Source organism: Fukomys damarensis, unplaced genomic scaffold (assembly GCF_012274545.1).
Source record: "Fukomys damarensis isolate Sample0158 unplaced genomic scaffold, DMR_v1.0_HiC HiC_scaffold_3, whole genome shotgun sequence".
Taxonomy (NCBI): Eukaryota; Metazoa; Chordata; class Mammalia; order Rodentia; family Bathyergidae; genus Fukomys; species Fukomys damarensis.
Window position 1 is genome coordinate 36,157,165 of NW_022900915.1, and position 27,261 is coordinate 36,184,425.

The window sequence follows — 27,261 nt, forward strand, 5'->3', positions numbered from 1 at the left end:
TCTTGTTACTGAGACAAAATACCTGGCACCCAAAGGTAAAGGCGGAAAACTATTGGCTCAGTTTGTGGAGGTTTCAGTCCATTATCAGCTGGCTCCAAGGCTGAAGGGCAGCAGTTACGGTAGCAGAAGCAGCAGAAGCAACAAGAGAATTTAGCATCTTTCTGCCCCTTTTATCTTATTCAGACTACCAGGATTAGGGTGGTTCCAAACCAATCACTCACGTGTAGTGGTTTAGTAATCACTTTCCCTTAACCCCAGCATCATACACTCTAGATTAAGCCACTTCCAAAATAGCCCCACCTCATTTGCATGAGGCTTTGAGAGGACAACTAAACACAAGCTGTAACACATGGGGAAACTTTTGGGAGGAAAGAGTACAGCCAGGCTCCTGCTGAGGTTATTGTCCCTGCCAGTGGGTGAATGCATTTGTCAAAAATCATTAAACTGTACATATAAAAGCCTTCTAAATGCAGGTTATTGCCTGTCAATTGTAACTTTAAAGCTGTTTGTAAAAGAAATAATGTTTAGGAGTAGGAAAAAGCAAAAGCTGACATTATCAACCAATGATTTTCCTTAGAGACTGAGGATCAAGTGCAGAAAACAATCACACAAATATGTTACTATGATAAGAAGTTTGTGAGAGCACTTTGGTGCCAGACACTGGATGCGGATAGCTACCTGGACTGGAGTTTTTTGGACTGTGTGTTTGTGGCTCTGGGGATCAAACCCAGAGCTTTGAGCATAGCTCTACCACTGAGCTACATTGCAGCCCTAGATTGGACTTTAAGAAAACATCATGAAATAATTGATGCATCTGATATTGTTTTGAAGTAAAAAGACAACAGAAGCAAATCACAAAGCAGAAAAAAGGAAGAATGAGCCCTCTAAACATTAGCTATATTCAATGACTCGTGTCCTATGTTCTGCAGGAGACTGATATTTGACTATGCCCCAAGCAGACTTAAGCAGTAAGGGCTGTAAAGAGTTAACCCCACAATTTGCTTGTTTATAGAAATGAGTTCAACTGAAATCTACGTATCGAGGTCAAAGTAACTTACACCCAAATTCCATTCCCACAATTAAAACCTTCTTACTAGAAGGATAATGTTCTAATCACAACCATATATTTTGTCTATTTTCTTCCTAATTCAAGAATGCTTTGTCTTGTCCTATACAAGCCTTGCTTACATTAATTTCCAAAGAAACCATATGACTGCGCATCTTCTCATGTAGCCCCGCCCTTGCACATAGCTTACCTTTACCCCAGATGATTACTAATAAAAATCCATGACTTGGATGGACCAGTGCCTTTTGCTAAAGCAGCACTGGCTGTCCTGGCTCCCTGCTTTCTGTCTCTCTTGGTTCTGTCTTTTAGTTTTTTACCTCATGCCTTTGTTGTACACTGAGTAAGAGACTAGAGCCTACTGTAGAGGTTTCCAGGAATATTTCAGGGATCTCCAGTAATATTCCCTTTTCTTTTTTAGGTTTTATTATTAAGTGTTGCTTTATGGATAACATGTACATGATAGTGAACTATGCAATAGAAAGAAGAAATTTAACAGAAAATCTTAGGTATGTAGTGAACTTCCAGGAGAAAACTGAGAAATGCATTTGAACATACTTTGAGAAAATGCCTTATGATACCTGTAGAGATTGCTTGATGACTGAATATCTCCTAAAGATGCTTGGGAAAACTTTTTGAACTGGGTCTTAGGTCCCTAAAAAAGTCTCATGGTGTAATAACTCAATTCTTTAAATAGTTGAAGGCATGAGGTCTTTATACATAAACCTGGCAACTAGCAGTACTATAACATATTTAGTCACTAATAGTTGAAGGCATGAGGTCTTTATACATAAACCTGGCAACTAGCAGTACTATAACATGGATTTAGTCACCCGTGCTCTATTTGCCATGTAAATGTGTGACTGCCCTATATCTCTGTGTTCTCAGAGGACTGGTGAGCTACAGCTTCAGTTTACCTGGTTACCCCTGATACACCACACACCGGAGCATAAACACTGCCTAATTCCCAGAGGACTGAGAACAGGGTGTCTTAAAATAACCGAAGTTCATTCTGTCACTGTAATGAAGAGAGGCTTTCAGATGTAAGCAGCAATATGTACCTCTGGGCATCTTTCCTTTCTCCTTCCAGTTTCTGGTCGCCACCACCTCTGGATGTTCCTTGGCTTAGCTCTCCAGCCCCACCTCCATCTCCACATACTCTTCAGCCTCTGTGTATGTATCTGTGTCTTCACACACAGTTTTCATAAGGCCACAAGTCACTGGACTTAGAGTTCACCTTATGACCTCATTTTAACTAATCACATCTGCAAATACATTTCCTAGGGAAAATCACATTCTAAATCTCCAGTTAGACATCAGTTTTACATAAATGCTGTTCGACCCAGTAAAGCCTACCTCTGTCCCACCAAAATTAACAGCAACCAGATGCAAAACACACTCACCTCTGCTTAACACACTCAAAATTCTTCTATCAAGACTTGACCATAAATCCATATATCGTCTAAATGTAAGAGTGAAAAGTTCCCAACTCAGGTACGGAGGACTCAAGGAGTAGTTCTTCCTGTGGTGAAATTCCTCTCCATCTTTAAACCTGGGAAACCCAGAAAACAAGCTGCCCACTGCCAAAACACAGTGGGGAGAGAGGCACAGGGTGGACATTCCCATTCCAAAAGAGAGAAAATGGAAGGCATAAAGGAGTTGCAGCTCTCAAGCAAGTTCAAAACTCAGCATTCTGAAAGATTTCACCACCTGAGAACAACTCTCTGACCTCTGGGCCTGAGAGGGAAGCCCTACCCTTTTGGTTATTCATTCAGAAATCAGATATTTTTTCAATCACTGTTAAGCACTACCAAACAGACACTTATCAATAATCTGAAAAAAAGCTTCATTTGCATAAAATTAAATATCTGATTCCCTTGACAGAATCCAGATCAATGTAATGTACCTTACATCTCTATAAAAATTTTTCTATTTAAGAAGTATGAAAAGAAAGTTATAGAAACTCTTGGCAAGTTGAATCACCTATACCAATATGTAAATTTACTTCTTTTCTTTCTTCAGGAAGAGCCAAAATCCACTTAATATAAGCATTTGGTGTTGCTTTCCTAATATATCTAATAAATTTCAAAAATACAACAGAAAGTTGATGTCACCTTTCAGTAATCTGGGGCTAGAAATCTAATTCTGTCATAAAGCACTAAAATAGAAGAAACTTAGGTTATTAAGAGCAAATTTAATGAACCACAGCATAAATATAAAATAGCACACAAAATTATGCTATCTATTGGAATAGAAAAAATGTAGCTCTGCTTAGCAGAATTTTGGTCATAAGTTAACAAATATTGATATGCTATATAAATTCCCTGTAAAGCATGCCTTAATATAAGTGACAATACATACAGTTGATATAACAGCTATTAGAGTATGGGTGGTTTGCATAATCAAAAGGTATTTTATTGTTTTTCTTGGACCATGTTTATTTCTTAGTCTGCTTTACAACTACAAATGGTTTGTCTTTAAAATAAGTATGTTCATGCTTACTACCAAATCAAGCTTAGATGAGCCATAGATGTTCCCCTATCCCTGGAAGTTGCTTAGCTGAAGCTTAGACTTTGTTACCACTCTGCTACACTGTTGTGTGAAGCAGTCACTACGCAGCTGTGATCAGTACAACTGCTCAACTGCAATACTGCTTGGTTGCATGTCACTCTAGCAACTTTGTGCGTCAGTGTGACTGGGCCAAGGGATGCCGGTGTGTTTAGCCAAACACTCTGTGTGTCTCCTGGGGCCCTTCTGGATAAGATCAACACTGTTAGACTAAATAAAACAGTCTAAAAGAGGTGGGTTTTATCCAATTGGCTGAAGGCCTGAATAGAAGGAAAGGTTGATGCTTTCCTGACTGCAGGAGAATTTCTCTCCTTCTGCCTGACTGCTTTCAAGTTGGGACATTGACTTGTGGGTGATCCTCAGCCAACAGAGGACAAGAGGTGATGCACAAATGCACTCTCCTCTGGTGCAGGAAGTGTTTCATTGTTTCCACAGAAGTTCTGGTGCACGCACGCTTCCGCTGCCTGTAGCACTGAATTCATTGATATATTCTCATATGCAATATTCTCCCTCCCTCCCCCGTCTTTCTGCCTCCCTCCCTCTCATTATTTCTGCTTCCTCACTCTTACTCCCCAAGATCTCAAGCACGCAGAACAGAAATGCTTATTGTGGGTGGTTTCAGTGACCCTCAAATTATAGCAAAGTGGGAGAGACTTAAAGGATTTGCTGTAAGAATTATGGGGATGTTAATAAAAATGGTAAATAAGAACCTCTGAAAATTTCTCTCCTCCATTAAACTGAACAAGAATACTGGCCAAAAAAGTGAAATTCAACATTTCTAGAACTCTGTGGATAAACTGAGGGTTTGCAACAATTACAGAATATTTATTTTAGAAACAAAGATAGCCCCTCCTTGCTCCCTTGCTTTTGCTGCCATGTGAATGCCATGGGCTGTTTCTGCTCTTCAATGTTCCTCTGCTGTGTGTCGCTCTGCCTTGGAGCCATCTGATTATGAATTGAAACCTCTACAAACTGTGAGCTACAAAAACCTTTCCCCCTTTAACACTGGATATTGGGTATTTTGACTCAACAAGAAAAGTAACTAAGAGAATTGGGGTCACTGCTGTTACGATACTGACATGTGGTTCAAGACCCTTTGGGAATAACTTGTGGGAAGAGTGTGGAAAGGTTCTGAGATGCCAGCTGAAGAAGGAGAGCTAGAAGGCCTTAGGCTGTACTGTGTGGGAGATTCTGGTCAGAGCTCAGAAGATGAGAAATCACTAAAGACCAGGCTCAGGAGGTTTCTGTGGGAAAAAGGACTACATTGGCTGCTGGACTCCCAACAGAAAATTGTCTGCATTTTGTTCATGTCCAGATACTTTGCCTGAGATTGAGATTAAGAGTAGTGAACTAATTAATCGAGCAGAAGAAATTCCAAGACAGTCTAAGGTTGAGGCAGGGGCCTGGTTACTGTTGGGGCTTTTAGCCAGATCTATGTTAACTGTCAAGAGCAAAGATCCAAGCAGAATGATTTAAAATGTTTTGAGTTTGGACAGAAAGGAAGCTCCAGTAAGCTGTGGTCTGAAAAGTTAGAGGGGAGGAGATCTTGACCGGTGAGAAAGAACAGGAGAATGAGAAAAGATGGCCTGAGAGCATAACAAAAAGCTGCAGGACTCCACCCTTACAGCCTCAAAATTGCAAAAGTGAAAGATTTTGCTTTGAGAAGAGAATCCCAGCGCACCATGTTCCAGAACGGTGGCTGCCTAGGAAAGCTGTTCCTCAGTATTTGCTTCCTAACCCCTACACTGGACCCCTACAGCCGAGAGAAAAGTAAGCCTGGCTACTGCTTCGGCTGCCAGAAGACCTTGGCATCATCCAAGTGGCACTGGTTTTAGGTGCATGCAGAACACAAGAGTCAGGAAGGCTTCCACCCACAGTGGGCCCCTGACAGGGCAGTGCATGAACCAGTGAGTGTGAAACCAAAGGTGCACCGGAGACCCCAGAAGGTTGGAGAAGCCAGAAACAGGGATTGTCTGAGGAAAATGGCAAGGAAGGAGTGGAGCCAGCCCAGTAGAGAATTCATAGAGCTGCAACCACTCGAAGTGAAGAATCATCCAAGGCCTCTGGAATTCATAACTTACCAGAGATGGCCCAGAATGCTGGAAGTGGGACTATGAGATTCAATATTTTCTATGTTAGATTTTGGACTTGCTTTAGTCCCATTCCTTTGTATCCCCTGGTTGGAATGAAAATGACTGCTTTGTGCCATTGAAAGTTGGAAGTGTTTAGCTTTTTTTCATTTGTACAGGGGCTTGCAGCTCCTAATTTGGTTTAAATTTCAGAGGAGACTTTGGACTTGGAATTTTCAGCAATGCTGAAACTGTTAGGACTTTGGCAACTCTTAGAGAGTTCAGAGGAGACTTTGGACTTGGAATTTTCAGCAATGCTGAAACTGTTAGGACTTTGGCAACTCTTAGAGATGGACCAAATGCTTTTTTGCATAAAGGAATATACGTGAGTCTTTGGAGGGCCAGAGGAGGAATGTTATGGCTTGTATTTAGATTTCCCCCCAAAGCCCCATGCATCAGAGGTGGGGCCTTTTCTGGAATTGATTCCTAGTGCAATGCGAAGCTCGTGGGCACTAAGATTAAGAGTGTGAGTGCTACCCACCTTAAGTAGTCTACATAAGATAAAAAGGGCAGGAAAAGAGAGCCTTTCCCTTGCTCCCTTGCTTTTGCTACCCTGAGGACACCATGAGCTGTTTCTGCTCTTCGATGCCCCTCTGCCATGTACCACTCTGCCTTGGAATCAGCCGATTATGGACTGAAACCTCTACAAGCTGTGAGCGAAATAAACCCTTTCCCCTTTAAAAAACAAAAACAAAGATAACTTTTGATAAGAGCAGTGAGCTCAGTGGTATTTCGCCTTACCTATTCTCATGCATCCCTCCACAGATGTGTGCTAGTCTTAAAAACCATAACCCTAAATTTGAAATCAAAATCAGCAACCTGGACGCTACTGGAGGGAACAGAGTGTGGTTCAAGCTCACTCGAGCATTCCTTCCTTGAAGAATACCATCATTTTACCTGCCTGGCGATTACTGGGAAGATTACGCCAGCAAGACTGGCTTCATGTGATCCCAGCATTTGGGAGGCTGAGGCAGGAGGATCGCTATAGGTTGGAAACCAGCCTGGGCTATGTAGTGAGTTCAAGGTCAGTCTCAACTATATAGTGAGGTCCTGTCTCAAAACAAAAAACAAAAACAAAAACCTCGCACGCACATGGGGCCAGGGATTTAGCTCAGAGTTGCCGCCACCTGCCTTGCAAGTACAACAACCCAAGTTTGATCCCTGGTTTAAAAAAAAAACTTATATGTACCTAACAACTAAACCTCAAATACGTGAAGCTAAAAAATGACAGCTGAAGGGAGAAATAGACAGCTCAACAATAACAAAGATTTCCATGCTACATGTACAAAATTAAGTTCACTGGATAGAAGCTCAACCAGGAAATGAAACATAGGAACAGAGCTTAAACCAACTACACCTAACACAGTTGTAGAATTTAACACACACACACACACACACACACACACACACACACACACACAGCAGAATCAAGTACCTATGAAACACTCTCCAGGATACTTCAATTAGTTTAAAAGGATTAAAATATAAATTATGTTCTGTGACAGTATATAATATAGGGAAAAATTATTGACAGAGAGAAATTTAGGAAATCTGCAAATAAATAAAATTAAACAATGTACTCTTAAATAAGCAGTGGGTCAAAGAGAAAATCATGAGGAAATTTTTAACATGAAAAGCTAGGCATACTGGCACACACAAATCCAATCCCAGAAGCCTGGGAAGCTGAGACAGGAGGATCTCAGTTGAAATCCAGCCTAGGCAATTTAGCAACTTAGTGAGGCCTTTTCTTATTCTAAAAGAATAAGGGCTGGGATTTAGTTCAGTCGTTCCACTGCCTGCCTTGCAAGCACAAGGTCCCAAGTTCAATCCCTAGTACCAAAAATAAATAAATAAAAGAATAAAACAGTCTGGAGATGTATCTCAGTGTAAAAGTCCTGGGTTCAATTTCCAGTACAGAAAAAAGAAGGGCAGGGGAGAAAAGGGAAATGAAAGGAAGGACAAGAAAAGGAAAGGCAAGGCAAAAAGCACCACATACCAACCCCATGGGCCACAGATAAAGTGGGGAAATCATAGTTCTAATTCCCTATATTCATAAAGATGTCTCGAGTCAATGATCAAACTTTCCCACCATAAGAAACTAGAAAGTATGAGCAAAATAAACCAAAACAAAAAGAAATCATGAAAAGGAGAGCAGAAATACAGAAATATAGCAGAAATAGAGAAAACCAATAAAATCAAAAAATTGGAAAAATAAAAGAGACATTTCCAATGACTAAAACTAGAAATAAAGGAGGGAGCATTGCTACTCCCTAGAGAATGGAAAGAGTCATTAGGGTCCACACTGTGAATTAAGTGCATGACACAGGAGAACAGACAGAGCGGAAAGAAAATCATGAAACAACGAAAAAAAGGGAAGCGAAGCGTGCATAAATAAAGAGGGATAAAGGGCTTGAAGGGAGGCAAGGGGAATGGGAAAAGTAAGAGCCAGGATATGTCCTGTACAGGTACAGATTCCCACTAATGAACGTGACCATAATGCTACCTAAACTGTACCAATAAACTTAATGAATAAAAAAATAAACTGCACGACAACAGATGAGGTAAGTCAGGTGAAATTTTAAAAATATCTTAAAAGATACAAGCTAGCTAAGCATACTCAAGATGCAATGGAAAATCTGAATAGTCCTATAACAAGTAAAGATTGAACTAAAGATCAGAAAGCTTTCCATAACAAATGAAAAATACCCCTGGACAAAATGTCATCACTGGTATTTCTACCAAATGCACATGGAAGAATTAACTGACAACTGATCCTTTACAAATTCTTCCCACTTCTTTCAACCCCAAAAGAAGAATTGAAAGAAATCCTTTCCAATTCATTTTTTCAGGCCAAAATTACCATGATATTAAAGACAGAAAGACAATACAAGGAAAGAAAACTACAAATTAACATCCTTCATGAATATAGGTACAAAAGTCTTCAACAAAATACTATCAAGCCAAAGTCAGCAATTCATAAAAATGATGTTACTTGACCAAGGATTTACACAAGGAATACAAAATACATTCATAATATGAAAATCAACTTCATAGTACACAATAGTAATAGAATGAATGATAAAATCAGAAAAATTATTTGACAAACTTCAAAATCCCTTCATGGTCTAAAGGAAATCTAGATGTAGAAGACAAATTCTTCAACTGTAACATATTATTTTCAGCATCTGTAACCATATGGGACATGTAAAAGTTTCTCAAGAGACAGTGTTGAATGAATGGTTTCAAAGCTGTCTTCACAGAATCTTAAAAAAGTTATTCTTATAACCTGTCCATTAACATATTAGCAATTATTTAAACTTCCTTTTACTGCTGAAAAGGTATAAAACAAAAATAGTTTCAGTCTTTACATCTTTCCCTCTTCAACTCTCCTTTCTTTTTTTTTTTTTTAATTTTATTGAGTTTATTGGTACATTTAGGGATACAGTACAGTTACATTCATTGTTGGGATCATGTACCTTTACATGGCAAGTCTTGATTCTCATTTTTTCCCCTTACCTCTGCCCTCCTTTCTTTTGAAAGAACTGTTTGAAATGTTTGCATCGCTAATATCTGTCTTAATCAAGTAGAGAAAACACTTTCAAAGGGCAACTCCCAGTATTGTAATGTTCTCTAAGTCTATACAAAGAAAAGCACCAAACATCAACACGAGACTTGATAACCAGAGTACTGTCTCCATGGAGAAAATACCATTTTCAGTAGTCTTTCCAGACATGTGTGTACAAGATTAATAAAGCGAACTACTCTTTGGCTACTCACTTGACATTAATTCAAAACTGCAATTCCAGAAAAGGGGAGATCAGTTTTCCTCATAGAATCATGAACGTTTTGTGCAGGTATTTTGAACATGATATCCCTCTGTGAAAGATGAATTTCTGGTTTATTAGGAAATTAGATATAAATGTACATGTTAAGGACAGCAGAGTAAAATACACCACTGCATATCTAGATTTCCAGTCATAACAAAGCAGTCTTACCTTTCAGCAAAAAATGTGTGAGATGAATTTCTCCCCTAACTAATTATTTACACCTCAGTCACCAGGGTGGGAAGGTAGCTTTGCGGGCTTAGTGCTCAAAAGCTAGAATACATAATAATAATTCACATTTATAGAGGACTTCAGAATATTAATTCTTTAATCCACACTATATTGCTGCCTGATAATTCATAATTACTGCATGGGCTTTTTTAGGTTACAAAAACTTATCCAAATCATTTCAAATACAACCTAAAAGCAGAATTCCTGGCCTGTAACTTGGAGTTCAGTTCATTTTTGCCCTGCCTCTCCAGCCCTTTGGACCCTGTGACGGGTTAATTAACCTCCCTTGCTTTGTATCTGTCCATAAAACAGTGCTAAGAAGACTAACCTTACAGTAGATTGTGCAAATTAATTGATTTTTTGAAAAGCACTTTCAGATCTATGGAAGGGAAGTATAAATTGTAAATATCTCAATTGATTTCAAATGATAAAGGATCATTTTTCACGTCATTCATCAAGAGGACTAGTGACACAGATATTGAATAATATATAAAATGGTGAAAAATTGTTTCCATCATTCAAAGAAAGAGTACTTGAAACTCTCACCTCCACTCAGCCAGCCATGACTCATTAATTGGAAGAGAAGCAATGATTCATTCATTTCACAACTACCCAGGATAACACTTTCCAGGATGGTGCAAATGCTGGATATTCCTGATGATAGGGTCTCTAATTTGTGGCTGAATTTTACATATATGTCCAATATTCCAGCCTGTAGCTTAAGATTCTGAGCAAACCACACAATTCATATCATTTATATTCTACAATTTTCTAACTGGAGTGGTACAGAAAGTTTAAGACATTTATTATTATTATAAGCAAATTAACCTATAAATAAACTGTCATTTCAATGAAAATGATATTAACACTGTGCATTTCAAAGGAGAATTTTATCCCTACTTTGTTAAATGAGTTTTTCTATACAATAGTTCAGCAAAGCGTGTTGAATTTGATTCTAAGAAAAAAATACAACTAAGTTATTTCATCTTAAAACTACAAATAAATAATTGATGGACCTTTTTTTTTTTTGACGGACTTTTATTTCAGACATGGACCCAAAGTTGAAGCTCCGAATTTATATAAACCTAGAATTATATGGTGATAAAATGTTGGTGCTTAGTGCAAGAAATGAAACACTAAGCCTTTAAATGTGTCTAAAGGATGGTTTGTAGCCATCTTCAATCACAACTCAATGCCCATTGATTTTTCTCCCAAACAGGAGGCCTAGTTTTCTCCAAGGGCTCCTCTAAGGAGGAGCCTCCCCCAACACCATCTCCACACCCCCCTCCCCAGAAGTACACACTTAGCACAGAACAAACCCTGAAAACACACAGATTCTATTCAAATTAAGTCAAATGTAGGTCCTGGTTTGAAAAGGAAATAACCACAATTATACCATGCAAGTAAATCTACTTACATCTCTCAACCTAGCCTCAAAATGTCAGTACATCTTTTGGACAGAAAAAAAAATCTAAAATCAACCTGTGTGTCTCTCTCGAATCTCTCTACCTATCAATGCTGCATTTAAAAATTTCTGATTATAAAAATTTCTGTGTATGACATGCATATATCATATGTGTGTTTATGTGCCCAGATACGTATCTATGTAACAGAGAAACAATAGCCTCCTCACCAGCAGGAGTGCCCTGCATTTAACATAAATTCTTCAATCCCTCTTGGGGTAATTACGAATTTTATAGCTGCTGTTATTTTATTCATTCAGACAAAACTAACTACTTTTTTCTAGTCAGGCTTCCTACAGAGGGTTAAACATCATTCATGTTTACCATTGGCATCAATTTTAAGATCAGAGAGAGCAGTCAAAAAACCCAATAGCTTGATTCAAATTTATTTTTTTATTTTAATGGAATACAAGTAGATGTTAATAAAGAAAATATAAAAGCAGTTCTATGAAAAAATAATTTTTCATAACAAAAATAATTCTAGAATAACAGTGGTAGAGACACTATGTATCGTGATCTTAAAAGAATATATTTTCACCTGCTAATCTATCTCAACTCATTTCCTAACAATACTACACTTTTGATTCGAATCTAGTTCATTAAAAATTACAACTTTGCAACAGTGTGCACAAAATTAATACACACAAAATTTAAGTGATTACTCAACGTATCTATTTGACGTGCAAAAAAACTCAAAGTAAACACCCATCAGGATGGATATTATCAAAAAAAAAAAGTCAAATACCAAAAACTGTCAAGGATACCGAGCATCTGGCACCTAAGATACTGCTGGTGGAAATTTAAAGTATGGCCTTGCGGGGTGTGGTGGCACACACCTGTAATCCCAGCACTCGGGAGGCTGAGGCAGGAGGATTGCTGTGCATTTGAGTCCAGCCTGGGCTACATAGTGAGTTCCAGGTCACTCTCAACTACATTGTGAGACCCTGTCTCAAAAAAACAAAAAATAAAATAAAATAAAGTAGTATGGCCTGTATAAAAATCAATTCGAAGACTCAAAAGGCAGGCGTGAGTACGTTCTCTGCCCCTGGCGTGGTGGCCCAGAAGTGGTAGCGGACGCGCTGCCATATTTTGATCAAGGCTATGAGGCGCTGGGTAGAAGAGGAAACTCACAGATACCGACCTACCAAGAGCTACGGGAGCTACTTAACAGCCCCTGATTATTCTGCTTTCGAAACTGACATAACGAGAAATGAATTTGAAAGACGGGCTGCTCGACAGCCCCTTGAATCCCTCAGTGTAAAACGATGTGAGCGTCCAGCTCCTTCCTCAGATCAGAAAAATGACATCACTGCCTGGCAAGAAAGTGTGAACAATTCTACCGCCCAGTTAGGGCCCCAAGCGGTTCGAATTGAGAATCATCAGGAGCCGATGTCACAGCATGGATGGAATGCCTGGAAAGTATAAAATGAAATCTAGTTCATACGAATGAACATGCGGAGAGACAGCCTCAGAAGTTAAGGAAACACATTGGAGATTTAAACTGGCGGCGGAAGAAATTGCAACTCACAGTCGGATCCAAATCGAGAGAAATGAGTGACATGGGGCGTCCCTGGTCAGTAAGAAGTACAAGGTGGAACGGACTTTTGTGCAACCGGAAAATGAAATCTATCAAATCAAGCAGCAACAGGGAGAGGCAAACAGAAAACATCCGGCAAGTCTTCTGAGAAGATTAACTTGCCGAGTAAGAAAGGAAGTTGGGCTCTTAACAAACGTCCTCCGTCTGAACTTTCCCTGAACCGTGAAGGACAACAGCCTCTCCCAGAAGCCATTAGTGGGCAAATGTTTGGAAGCCATAGTGTAGGGATTCTTGTAATCATTGTACCGTGTATCTTTGTGAAATAAAGGTTGTCAGCTTGGTTAAAAAAAACCAAAAATCAATTCATCAGTTCCTCAAAAAGTTAAACGTATGACCAACCAGTCCACTCTTAGGTATATACCCACAAGAACTGAAAACAGAGTCCAGCAAGTATGTATTTAGACACTCGTGTTCGTAGAATCATTATTTGTAATCTCTACAAAGCTTCGATAGCCATCCCAGTATCCATCAAAAAATGAACGAATAAACAAAATGGTATATAGGCTCAGTGGAACGTTTTTCAATCACAAAAAAGAATGAAATTCTGATACATGTGTGACCTCTGAGAACATGTTAAGGGAAGAGAACATTCTATGATGCTACTTATGTGGGCACCTAAGTCCTGTACAACTTGCCTTAATATCCACTACTATGACAGCATACCTTAGGCTGGGTAACATAAATAACGGAAATTTGTCTCTCATAGGCCTAGATGCAGATAATTCTAAGATCAAGGAGCCAGCAGGTTCAGGGCCGAGGAAAGACTTGGTCTCTGCTTGAAATACGGCCCCTTCTTGTCCCAGGCCCTGATGTGGGAAAGGCAAAAGGAGACGAACACCTTCCCCAAACCCTTTTATATGAACAGTAACCCCTCTAACCTGAGTCTGTGTGTGGTATGTGTGTTCATCATGCATATACATCTATATATGCACATTGCAGGAGGTGTGATTGAAAGCTAGAAGGAATTCTTTTTTTTTATTAAAGATTGCAAAGATACATGATAAGAAAAGAAGATAATAAAAATTTTAAATATACATATATATGACAGCAAAAACAAGGATATGAAATAAACAAGAATTTATGCAACACAGACAAATCAAAATACATTAGAGATTGATATGATCTTCAAACATTATGTTCTTTCACATTTTCTTATAATATTTTTGAAATAATGTAATTATAAATAAAATAAAGTTACATATTATAGTTGAGAAACTGTCCTCAAAATTTTATGGTTTATAAACTCATTAGTTTTATTAATTGATAAATATCATATACTTGTTGATCATACCACTTACATTTTCTAACAAAACTTCCCGCAGAAAAAAATATACTTATATTTGAAATCTAAAAACAACTAAAAAAATTCACATTTTTAAGATCAGATTTTTCTATTTTATTATCCCATGCTTATTTTTACTATATTTTTATAAGCATGATAGAATTTAACACCAATAGATATGTAATATTCTTCCCAAACGAATGACTATGAATTCACAAGCATGTAATTTAAAGAAATCATAAGGTTGCCAGAGAAACTATCAATATGCCAAATGTGCACAATCCTACCACATTCATGCGCATGTTTCTCATTTAATAGTGCACACATAAATGTAAAAACATACCCCCCACACATATACACAATGCATATTTTCTACAATACAATATATACTTAGGTATAATAAAACAGTGCAGTGATGTGTGGAATGTTGGTGATTTGTATAATTTGAGAAAAAACAAATATCATCTTTGAGGGAGTTGGAGAATTTGTAACATACCAGATACTAAGTGATATTAATGATTAAGTATAGTTATAACAAAATTTACTTAAAAATTAATATTCATCATCAGTAGAAAATAGGTACAAAGATATATTGATAACATAACAACATTTATCTTAACAAATTTCCAACCAAACAAGTGGTAGTGACAGAAAAGGAAGTTTGTAGAAAGCAGAAATGAAAGAGGAAAATGACAGATGGACCTTAATACTTTTCATACTACTCATATATACAGATTTCATAAATTCTCAAATAAAAAAGCAAAGAAAATGAGAACCAAAATAACTCATCAATTTGGTAGACCAACATATAGAGACAAGGATTAATGTATTGATAAATATTTAAAATATGAAATGTAAAGCCTGAGATTTAGCTCAATAGTGCTACACCTGCCTAACCAGAACAATGTGCCAAGTTTAATCCCCAGCATCAGAGGAAGAAAAAGAAAAAGGAAAAAAAGAAGAAAAGAAGAAAAAAAAACATATATACTTTCTGACATACTCAATAAATTAAAAATAAATTATTTGTTCTCTTCCTCTTGAATTGTTCCCTTCACAAGGATGTAGTAAACTTCGTTGTCTCTTTTAACCAGTTTAAGTTTGAAACTTACTTTGTCTGTGAATAAGATTGCTACCCCTGCTTTTTTTTGGTGGGGGGGCTCCTGTTACATGAAGAAGCTTTCTGTCCTTTCACTTTCAGTCTATGGTCTTCTTTTTACACTAGACGTCTTGTATACAACATATTATTGGATTTTGCTTCTTAATCCGTTCTGCTGGTCTATTTCTCTTGATTGGTGAATTGAGGCCGTTAATATTGATGGCTATAACCGATATGTACTAACTTATTATTATCATGTTTATTTTTTTCCACCTCTCCTTTTAGTTTCTTGCCTTGCCTATTTGATTTGCTCTTTTGGGCCTCATTGTGTTGTTACCTTCATTGTCTTTTTCTAGGATATTGTTTAGAATTCATTGTAGTGCTGGTTTGTTATTCATAAAGTTTCTCAGGTGTTCTTTATAGTGGGAATATCTTATTTCCCCATTCATTTTAAAAGAAAGTTTTGCAGGATACATCAGTCTTGGTTGGAGGTTGTTTTCTTTTAGTATTTGTAATATCTCATTCCAGGCTCTCCTTAACCTAACGGTTTGTACTGAAAAGTCTGCTGTGATTCTGATAGGCTTTTCTTTGCATGTAATTTGTTTCTTGTCTCTTACTGCTTGTAGTATTTTGTTCTTCTGTTGGGTTTCTGGGATCTTGATTATTATATGTCTAGGTGTAGATTTTTTTTGATCATGGCTAGTTGGAGTCCTATCTGTATGTCAAATTCTTCCCCTCTGTTTGGGAAGTTTTCTGTCATTAATTCTGTGAACAGCTTTTTTAAGTCATTTACATTTTCTCCTACTACTTCTTGAATTCCTATCAATCTTATATTATTCTTCCTAGTATCATCTAAGAGTTGTTGTATCAATTTCTCATGATCCCCTGTTTTTTTTTTTTATTGAGTTTATTGGTACATTTAGGGATACAGTACAGTTACATTCATTGTTGGGATCATGTACCTTTACATGGCAAGTCTTGATTCTCATTTTTTCCCCCCTTACCTCTGCCCTCCCTTCACCCCCTCCTCCCCTCCCCATCTACAAACACTTTATTTTCATCTTTTCATTCTCTCACATTTTTTTCTTTTCCCTTTTTGTTCTTCCCCTACGTATCACACCTTCCCTACACCTTTAGCTCCTTTCCTCCCATTTCTAAATGTCAGTAATCTTATTAGAATCTTATGCATTGTTGCAGAATATTCACACCAGGGAAACTATTTGGTATTTACACATGTGGGACTTATTTATTTCACTTAGGAGTATATCTTCAATATGTATCCATTTTCCTATGAATGAATCTATTCTCTCGCTCTTTATGGCTGAGTAATATTCCATTTTATAGAAAAACCACAACTTCTTTATCCAGTTTCCAACGGATGGGCAAATAGGTTGTTTCCAAGATTTAGCTATTACAAACTGTGCCGCTATAAACATGGGTGCACATACTTCTCTGTGATATGATTCTTTTAGTTCTCTTGGAAAGATACCCAACAGAGGGATGGCTGGGTCAAATGGAACCTCCAGTCCAAGCTCTTTGAGGTATCTCCATATTGATTTCCATAGTGGTTGCACTAGTCTGCACTCCCACCAACAATGGAGGAGGGTTCCTTTCTCCCCACAACCCCGCCAACATTTGTTATTGTGTGATTTCTTGATAGCAGCCATTCTTTGTGGGGTGAGGTGGAATCTCAGTGTTGTTTTCATCTGCATCTCTCGAATGACCAGTGATGTGGAACATTTTTTCATATATTTTCTTGCTGCTTTCACTTCTTTGTATGAGAAATGTCTGTTCATTTCGGATGCCCATTTTTGGATCGGGTCTTTATATTTGGGGGGACTGATTGTTTTGAGTTCTTTATATATCCTTGATAATAGTCCTTTGTCTGAGGTACAGCTGGTAAAAATTTTTTCCCACATTGTAGATTGTCTCTTAGTTCTGCTAATGGTTTCTTTTGAAGTACAGAAGCTTTTTAGTAAGATGAGATCCCAGTTGTTGATTCTTTCTGCTAGTTCCCGTGCTACTGAGGATTTGTTCATAAAGTCTTTTCCTATACCAATGTCTTCCAGAGTTCTGCCTAACTTACTTTCCAGCAAGTTTAATGTTTCTGTTTTAATATTTAGATCTTTAATCCATTTGGATTTTAATTTAGTGCATGGCGAAAGATAAGGGTCTAATTTTAATCTGTGACAGGTTGATATCCAGTTTTTCCAACACCATTTATTAAAGAGGCTATCTTTCCTCCACTGAGGATGGTGAGCTCCTTTGTCGAAGATGAGGTAGCTGAGTACATCTGCATTTGTTTTTGTGTCTTCCAGTCTGTTCCATTGATCCTCAGGCCTATTTCTTTGCCAGTACCATGCTGATTTTATCACAGTGGCTTTGTAGTATAGTTTCAAATTGGGAATTGTTACACCTGGTGCCATGTGACTGTTGCCTATAATGGCTTTTGCTATTCTAGGTCTCTTGTGGTTCCAAATGAATTTTTGGATTCTTTTTTCTAGTTCTGTGAAATATAGTGTTGGAATTTCAATTGGCATTGCATTGAATGTATATAGCAGTTTCGGTAGTATGGCCATTTTCACTATGTTGATTCTTCCTACCCAGGAGCAGGGGATATCTTTCCATTTTTTTATATCCTCTTCGATTTCTTTTTTCAGAGTGCTGTAGTTTTCAGTGTAGAGATCTTTTGTTTCTTTTGTTAGATTGATTCCTAGATACTTCATTTTTTTGGATGCTATTGTAAAAGGAATTTTTTCCCTTATTTCTCTTTCTGTCTGTCTGTTATTTGTGTATAGAAAGGCTATTGATTTTTGGGTATTCACCTTGTATCCAGATACTTTACTGAATCTGTCAATTAAGTCTAGAAGTTTTTTGGTGGAGTTTTTTGGATCTTCAATGTAGAGTATCATATCATCAGCAAATAATGATAGTTTAACTTCTTCCTTTCCTATCTTTATTGCTTTAATTTCTTTCTCTTGTCTAATTGCTGTGGCTAATGTTTCCAGAACTATATTGAAGAGAAGTGGCGATAGTGGGCATCCTTGTCTTGTTCCTGATTTTAACATGAAGGTTTTCAGTTTTTGGCCATTCAATATGATGTTGGCTGATGGTTTTTCATAAATAGCCTTTATTAAATTGAGGTATAGACCATCTATTCCAATTTTTTGCAGGGTTTTTATCATGAATGGGTGTTGAATTTTATCAAATGCTTTTTCTGCATCTATTGAGAGGATCATATGGTTTTTGTCCTTGACTTTGTTAATATAATGTATTACATTCACTGACTTTCGTATATTGAACCACCCTTGCATCTCTGGAATAAATCCGACTTGGTCATGATGGATGATCTTCTTAATAATCCTCTGTATTCTGTTTGCTAGTATGATCCCCTGTTTTTAAGAGACCTCTCTTTTCATGGTCACTGACTGCAATTTTATCTTCTATATCTGAGATTCTATCTTCAGACTCTTTTATTCTTTTGTGAACACTCTCAATGGAGTTTTTAATCTCCTGGATATCTATTTGAATCTGTCCTATGGATTCCATTTCTTTCTTGTACTGGGCATTTATTGTTTCCAATTCTTTCTTATGTTGGGCATTCATGGCTTCTATCATGGTCCTGAGCTCATCAATTTTCCTCTCAGTTTCTGTTCTAGAGTCACAAACTATAACTTTCGTTTTGCTCATCATCTCTATGATTATCTGGGAAATTACTTCAGTTTTATATTTCTCTAGAGCACGATTGATCAGTTTTGTTACTTCCTGTGCTTTGAGTTCAGGGTGTCCTGATGATTCACTATCAGACTTTTCATCCTCATTTGCCCCACTATTTGCCATTGGTGAACTGGAAATCTGTCCCTGTATCTTGCTTAAGCATTTTCTCATTTTTACTATTGTTGTTGGGTTATCCTTAGTTTAACCTTTAGATTATTACTTAAATCTTCCTGATATAGTTGGGCTGCAGCCTATGGGTCTCTAATGACTCATAGACATTCTCATTTTCATCATACTAAAGAAAACAGCTCATTGAATCCATCACAGTCCTTTATCCTAATTGATACAATCAGCACCACAATATAATGAAGCACAATTTGCAAATTGACCACTTATGGTAGTCATCAATCTATCACCTTCAAACAATGTGAATTTAATTAAAATCAAGAAGCAATCCAAAATATGCTAACAGTAAATAAACTTTTCAATAAGGATATTTACCATTTACAATGGGGGCTTAAGACAAGAGGAGTAGATAAGTATAAGAATGACAGAAGGTTTCACATGAAGCCAAAAGACGTAGAATGACCAGACAATCATCAGGAAATTGTTAAATTAAAAAAGAATAAACAAAATAGAAATATAGTAACCCTTGAGTGAGGTAGAATAACATAAGAAAAGAACATAAAGAAAAGAGAAAAAAATAATAAAAGAAGAAATCTGAATTAGAACAAGAGCAGAAACAAAAAGGGAGATGAGGGATACTATAGTGGAGTAAGAGACTGAGTTAGAGAAAGAAAACAAAAAGAAAAAAAAGAATTCGCAGAGTAGGATGAAGAAAAGAAAGAAACAAAAATGAGTTTGAAGGGCCTCTTTCAGACTATATCACTGCTGTCATAATATGCAATATGTGCTGCCATTTGCAGAGCCGAGTCCCCTGATCTCAGCTAGCTGGTGGCAGAACCCCACAAAGCAGACTGAGCTCGGGCTGCAAGGCCCACACTGAGTTCCCCAACCTCCTGAAGGGCTGAACTCCACTCAGTTCTACTATAAGTTTCCCCCACCACATCTTTAAAGATGTTCAAAGTTGAAAGTGCCAGAAAATACTCTTTATGACCACCTCTGCCTCTACAGAGTAGGTCCAAAGACTGGTACAATCCGGAGGTCTAAAAGAGCGAGGGGGAAGGTTGGGGGGTGCCCATATGGCTAGCTTTCTAGCACTGAAGATGGCGGCAGCAGAGCCAGCAGGGGAGGGCCCAGCGGAGAAGACCCTCTGGCACTGAAGATGGTGCGAAGGAATTCTTAAATTTAAGAAAAAATGACTGCAGGAAAAGACCCGCTGCCATTAGTCCTCAAAATCCTCTCCCTCGGTTTAAACACACTAACCGCTTATCACAGCATGCCTGCTGCTGGCTGAAGCGGTTCTGGAAGTCCTCTTTCATGTTCTTAGTTGCCTCAATATCCTGAACTAATTCAAAACATTCCCTTCTCATTTTGACTTTGGGGAAGTGCCAGAAGTTGCCCAGTGCCAGATCCAGGGAGTAAGGTGGGTGAGGACTCACCGTGATGTCTGCCTGTCCGATACTCTGCGGCACCTTCACCAGATCTTTGATCACATGTCCTAGAGACTCCCATGAAAGAGGCCTTCCAGAACTGCTTCAGAAAAGAGCAGCGAGAACAATGGGGTAAGTGCCTCTGAAGCAAGTGGGAATATTTGCGGGGAGGGGGTTAATGGCAACGGGCTTTTTACTGTAGTAATTTTTTCCTTACGCTTTCGCCCCTTGCATATATACAAACATGCATACCTGCTCACACATTGTGCTTCACCTAATCACTTCCTAAAGCCTCTCCTCTTAATGTTGACATGGATTTGAAGGGACACAAGTAGAGGGGGGGGCCAGGGGACACCAGGAACAGGCAAATGCACAGAGAGGGACTGTGGGAGAGATGACTCCAGGGCCTGCCGGGAGGAGCTCTGCCAGATTCGCCCTTCTGTTTGAGGAGATAAGAAAGGCCCCAGATACTGAACTGAACAAGTAAAACCAGTTCAAGTGGTACACTTTGTGCTGTGCATATTTTAATCAGGAAAACTCAAGGGAATGCTTTCAGCAAATGTTCTCAGAATTATTTAGTGCCGTTTGACCCATTCCATTTCACAGCAACCGGAGGTCTTTAATTTGTGCCTGGGAAGTGTGTGTGTGTGGTGCGTAATTGCGTGTGCACATGAAATCCATTTCCTGAACATGGAAAAAATGTGTATGCAGTGTTTGACTTTATTAGATGTGGAAATAAACATAAAATTTACCTTTTCAATTTTGTGGAAGTTCGCAGTAAACTATCCTTCTTGAGGTTTATTAAACCCTAATCATTTTCTTGAAAGATTAGCAGCAATTATCATTAAGGTTTAAGCATTTAACTGTGACTACTGCAATAAATCTTATTAAAATAACTGAAACATACTTTTCCCGCATGTGGCAACCTGTCTGCCATCTGTAAGTAGTGATTGCCTGGCGCACACAGATGGGAGAGAAACAACTATAAAGCTATACCATTCTTTAATCATCAGTTGGTACCAAACAAACTGAAATCTGAGTCAGACTATTTGCATTTGAAAGATCATATGATTGCTGTAATTAACAAATACTCAGGTTTTTGATATAAAATGAGTTATGAGTACCTGATTAACACTCGAACTGTGCCGTCCTTTCTAATCTCTGACAGCCCATAAAACATCATATGTTAACAATACAGGAGCAGGTTTCGAGTTTTTATAGCATGCGATTCTGCTGCAGATTTAAAATGACAGAAAAAGGGGAGAGAATAATTTATTCTCTCTGGCTTACAGCACAGAATCCTGGAGGCTCTCGGTCTACAGCTTCAGAGCTGCGCTCAACTCCCACTAGCGGAAATCAGTTACAAAGGTGAGGGCCCTGCCCATGTTCTTCGCAAAGCCCACACCCTGAAATAAGGGAAAGGCAGGGCACACATCCAGGAGCACACATGCCAGCTTTCTAGGTGCCAGCACACCTGGTGACCAGTAGTTCCAGAGCATTAGAAGTGGGAGCAGATAACAACTGGAGGCTGGATCGGGACAGTATGAAACAGCAGACGGGCGCCAAGCATGGCTCTCAATGCTGGGCGCAAACCGCAGACCATGTTTCCTACACTAAGTCATTCACCGTCAGATTCCTCAGTGTCCTCACCTGTAAAATGCAGACAGATCTCAACACACACACACACACACACACACACACACACACACACACACATGGGCTTCGAATGAGGTGATAGGAGATAGCTAGCAGCTAGCATAGAAACGCACTGCTCTGACAGAGTAACAATCGTCTTTCACCATTCAGGTTGTCTGTTCAAACTTCTCCAATCTTGACTCAGGTCAGAGTACTCCTTACTATGTCCAGAGTTCATCTACTAGGCAAGTGCATGGATCTAGATAAAGGGAGGCTGCCCCGGTGTTTTAAATCGGGCTTCCTTACCTACCAGCTGTTTGACCTCGAGAAGTTACTCAACTCCTCCGCTCCTCTTACTCACCCATAAAGTGGGCGACCGTCACCCACTCACAGAGCTGTGGGAAGTTTTATGGGTTTTCTACATGTTTTAGAACAGGGTCAGGCATCGACCCGTTATCAGTTCGTGGCTGTTCGTGAGTCAACTGGTTCCTGGGCTGGCAATGGGAGACAGGCACAGTCCTTGACCTTGTGCAGCTGACAGACACAAGGCAGACATTAAAAGTTAGATACAAAATACGGAATTGCAAGAAAAACAGGGCATTAGAGAGACTGAATACCATCAGTAGACCTCATAACATTTAAACTAATTACTTTAAGTCAAGCTCTTCATTTATAAGATCCCAAATGTTATCTATTTGGTAGTTCTTGTGGGCAAGGCGAGGCACCGTGGCGTAAAGACTCTAAAACACAGAGCTCTCTCAGCAAGGTCAGTCTCTCTTCCTTCCACTCCGTGGTGTCTGCTCATTTTAAATAAACACTTGCCTTTCTCCCGGTTTCTCTGAAGATGATGGTGACGATTGTTATTATTATTATTTGCATGGAAAAAGTTTTCTTAACCTCAAAGGACCTCGCTCTTTGAGACGCCAGATGCTGGAGAATATTAAAATTATATTTAAAGCAGTGTTACATTCAAATTAAGATGCATTTTCTGCTAGATTACATTTTTTAAAAGACAGTCATCACATATTATATACACTTAGATATCAAATGACTGCATTTACATCTGAACCAAAATAAAAGATGAAAGTGGTTAATGAAGTTCTAATTCATTGCCTTGAATGTTTTTAGCCTACCACATCCAAATTATTTTTTTAAGTAACTGCCACTAGAAAAGGCTAATGCAGTGCAGATGACGCCCCAAATATTTGTAACAGGTCACGTGCACGCCTCTGCCACAGCTCAACAATTCAGTATAATAGATTTAAGGAGGACTGAGAGGCTGCCTTGCCATTTAAATAGATAATATTTTCTACTAAATCTTTAAAAAAAAAAAAACCTTGATTAACACCAGAAATATTTCTCACTTTACCAAAAGAAACCCTCATTAAGGAAATTTTTCACTGAGTTCCATACAATGCGCTCATCTGTGCACCATGAACTTGTTTTTACTCCATATTCAAAGCTGTATGTTTATTTCTCTGTTCTACTTCAGTTCTAAAAGCCAAAAATACGAAACAGATGTGGTGACTTTCTGTGTACTGGGAAGCACGATTATGCTTCTTTGAATCGCTTAGGCTAAACAGTCTCCCTCCCTGGAGAGCGGCGGAGCTGCCTGAGATTCCTCACTGCCAGGCTCCAGCCTGTACCTGTCAGGAGCGAAGCTGGCCGGCCACAGCTGGCTGCCTGCAAGAGCCTTTCCCTCTCCTCCACCCGGAGCAGAGACCAGAAACACACAGAGAAGGGTGCTGCTGCGGGCAGAGCCTCACCTTTAAGACGGGGAAGGGGTGAGCCCACAGGAAGTGTGCCTTCTCTCCCCATCCTGCGGAGCCGTGGCCTGCGTCCACCAAGCTCCCCTCAGTAAATAGGACACTCAAAGCGCCGGGAGAATCATGCTGCTTTTACCAGGTTCCTAATCCAGAGGCAGCGCTCAGCTGCACCTACATCCACAGCCTGTGCCGGGCAGGGTGTCCTGCGTGTGAATTCAGAGTCTGGTTCTCAGGGAAGCGACCGCTTTCCTGCTAACGCGCTGCCCAGCAGCCTTCAAGTACCCGAGTGCCTGTGTGGCGTATTGGGTGGTCAAACCTGGAAAAGGTGCCGAGATGAATATGTAACTCTTTTAACTATTAAAGCTCTGTGTGTAGTATTTTTCTTTCCATGCATCTCCTCAGGGATGCTCTCACTGCTGATCATCCCTGTTAAGCCTGAGAGGGTTTCCATCCCTCCTTAACCACAATGAAAGAGGACCACATGCTGCATCCATCTCAGAACTTTTCCTAAATATTAAAGGCTCTTTTGATTGCATTGGGGTTGCATGTGTGCAAACTTGTTAAACGCACAAATAAATACACCGCTCTACCCAAAAGGGGGAGGAGGGTGTTAGCTATTTGCTGGTTGATTTCAAGGTTCACTCAAAGCACCAGTTTGCCTGAGCTCAGAAAAACAGTCGTGTTTGTCCTGCTTCTGAGTTCACAGACAACTCGAGCAACAGCCCAGGAGACTCTTTAGGCTCCCTTGCTCCACCACCGTTGCACTCAACCTGTGCCTGCCAGATCGGCCCCTGTTTCAAAAGCACATATTGTTGATTTTTCTCTTGCTGAGAATAGTTGAAAAACATGTGGGAATTGCTATAATTGAAGGGAAAAAATCTTGAAACAAATGGTAATTTTGTTCTCAAAAAGGAAACTTTCTCCCGGCTGTGGGAGGTGAGGAAAGGAAGTTTCCTTTTCTTCTAAAATGAGTGAATGTTGAAAATAATGGCATTCATAGAATCCTGCCTTGATCTTGTCGGTTTACACTTCAAAAGAGTTTTAAACAAAACTTAGAGGTGGGTACATGTGTGTAAGAGCAGGCGCAGGGTGGCGCGCTCAGGAGGGTCATTAAGTTTAACGCAAATGGGCTGGCCAGTGGTCAAAGAAATGGATGTTTTTCATCAAAGGAACCATGCACCACCATCCATTCACCCCACACTCATTTCTGTCCTGTAGGTAGACCTAGGCATTGGGCTCACATGAAAATACAAAGTCCACATCTCCAGAAGGGAAGATGTAAAAAGCCCTGAAAAGACATATGGTGGGGAAGCTAACGTACGTCCCATTAATAACGATTCACTTCCCTTGTATAGGACGCTGGGTCCTGGGTAGAGAGAAACCAGAGAAGCAAGTCCTGCACCACCTCAGGAGATTTCGTTGTCCTTCAGATCTCGAAGTCAGGCCAGATTTCCAGGGCAGTTCCTAGACTGCAGTGCCTTCTGTATCTCTTCCTTCCAGCTCCATCGTGCAAAGCCGAGGAGATGGGAGAGAACGCTCAGGAGGCCTTGCTGTGTGTGCTCTTTGTTCTGGGAAGCATCTGGTGCCATCTCCTCGTTTCCAGTGGTGTCGACTCATCTTGAGCGTCTTCATCCACCAGTATCACTGACGGGGGTTCTGATCTTTCCACTCCATTCCCGGACTGGACATTGTGCAGACTTTGCTGCCTGTATCCCAGAACCGCGCTTCACCCCAGGGTCTTTCTAGTGTTCTGGAACATTAGTGAGAGAGAGCAGCTCACTTCCGTGGATTGGCTCGGAAGGTGAGGTGGGACATAGAGACACCAACAGGTGGTGGCTTTGCTCCATTGGTAGCCATCATGTCAACAAAAAGGACGGCAGTCACGGTTCAGGCTTGGTCCTAAGTCAAGCAGAGAATGGATTACAAGTGTTGTTTCTGCACTGACTCAGGCCCTCGCAATAGCAGAGGCAGTTACTTTGGGGGTAGAATGCGGAAATTCTAGATTCCATGCGTGGTCATGCTGGTGCACACTTGTAATCCCAGTACTCCGGAGGCTGGGGCAGGAGGAGGCTTCAAATTTGAGGGCAGCCTGGGCTACATAGTGAGTTCATAGTGAGACCCTGTCTCAAACAAACAAAGAGATTCCAGAGCCTGCCTCTAATTGGCTCTCTTTGAATTTTGGTCTTAGAAAAAGATCAAGATACAAATACTGTGTCAGTCTAGCGGTTCCACATCCTCTGGTGGAGAATCCTCAAGGCACACATGGATGAGTCCTGAGGGGACCAGTGGATCCTCTCCAATGAAGTGGAAACTTATGCCGGTTTAGAGAGGGTCTGGATTCGGAGTTGTGTTCACTGCACAGTGAATTGTACTGCCACCAGTTGTGAGAACAGAAATGATGATTTCTTCATCAAAGCTACTTTGCCTTGAGACTCAGCAAAGGAACCTAGGGAAAGCTTGTCTCCGTTCTCAGGCCACCATAGTAATACTTGCATTATATCTCGACAAGTAAAGACATCATACGACACTGATCCATGCACACCCACGTTTGTAGCAGCACAACTCATAATAGCTAAATCTTGGAAGCAGCCTGTGTGTCCATCCACAGATGAATGGATAAAGAAAACGTGGTGTTTACACATGCGGAGTACTACTGCACCGTCAGGAAGAAAAAGTTGAGTCATTTGTAGAAGAATGGATGCACCTTGAGAGCATAGTGCGAAGTGAAATAAATCAGGAACCAAAAGCTAAATATTACATGGTTTCTCTTATACGAGAAACCCAAAATATACATAAATTTCATGGCAAAGTAAAACATAGGCGATTGGAAACTGGGAGACAGATTTTTTGCAAAAGGAAGAAGGATCCCGAGATGGAGGGAGAGGAGTGGAAGGGAATGAAGAGAAGAGTTACGGTGTCTGTGTACATGCACCGAGTCCCGTGAAGAATGCAGTCCCCACGACGTATGTCCTGCAGACATTCATCAGTTAAAATTGAAACCATAATTACTATGACCCCAGAGTATAAAGTTAGACCAAGTGCAAAGGAGAGAAGAGGACCTAACACTACCTAGCACAGGTGATACAGGTGCTATGTGAGATTGTGCTACACGGACCTGAGGCTTGAGTTTGCCGGGAACAAAGCAGCAGATGGAACAGTGCAGGCGGAGGTAGCGGTCCTCAAACGTCCAGCACAGGAGACGCTTCGCGGGCCTCCCCTGAGAGAGCACAGGGGGTTCGGCACTGTGTCGTGTGTGCACTTTGCACACATCTTTCGGACAACAGCGGGTCATTCGCGGGTCTGAACGGCAGTCCGACATGATTGGAGAGGGAGTAGA

At 39.7% G+C, this 27,261-nt stretch overlaps 1 pseudogene; it reads left to right on the forward strand.

The window, feature by feature from the left end:
* The first annotated feature begins 5,313 nt into the window (after positions 1–5,313).
* Positions 5,314–13,116, forward strand: LOC104871350 (annotated as a pseudogene).
* The last annotated feature ends 14,145 nt before the right edge of the window (positions 13,117–27,261 follow it).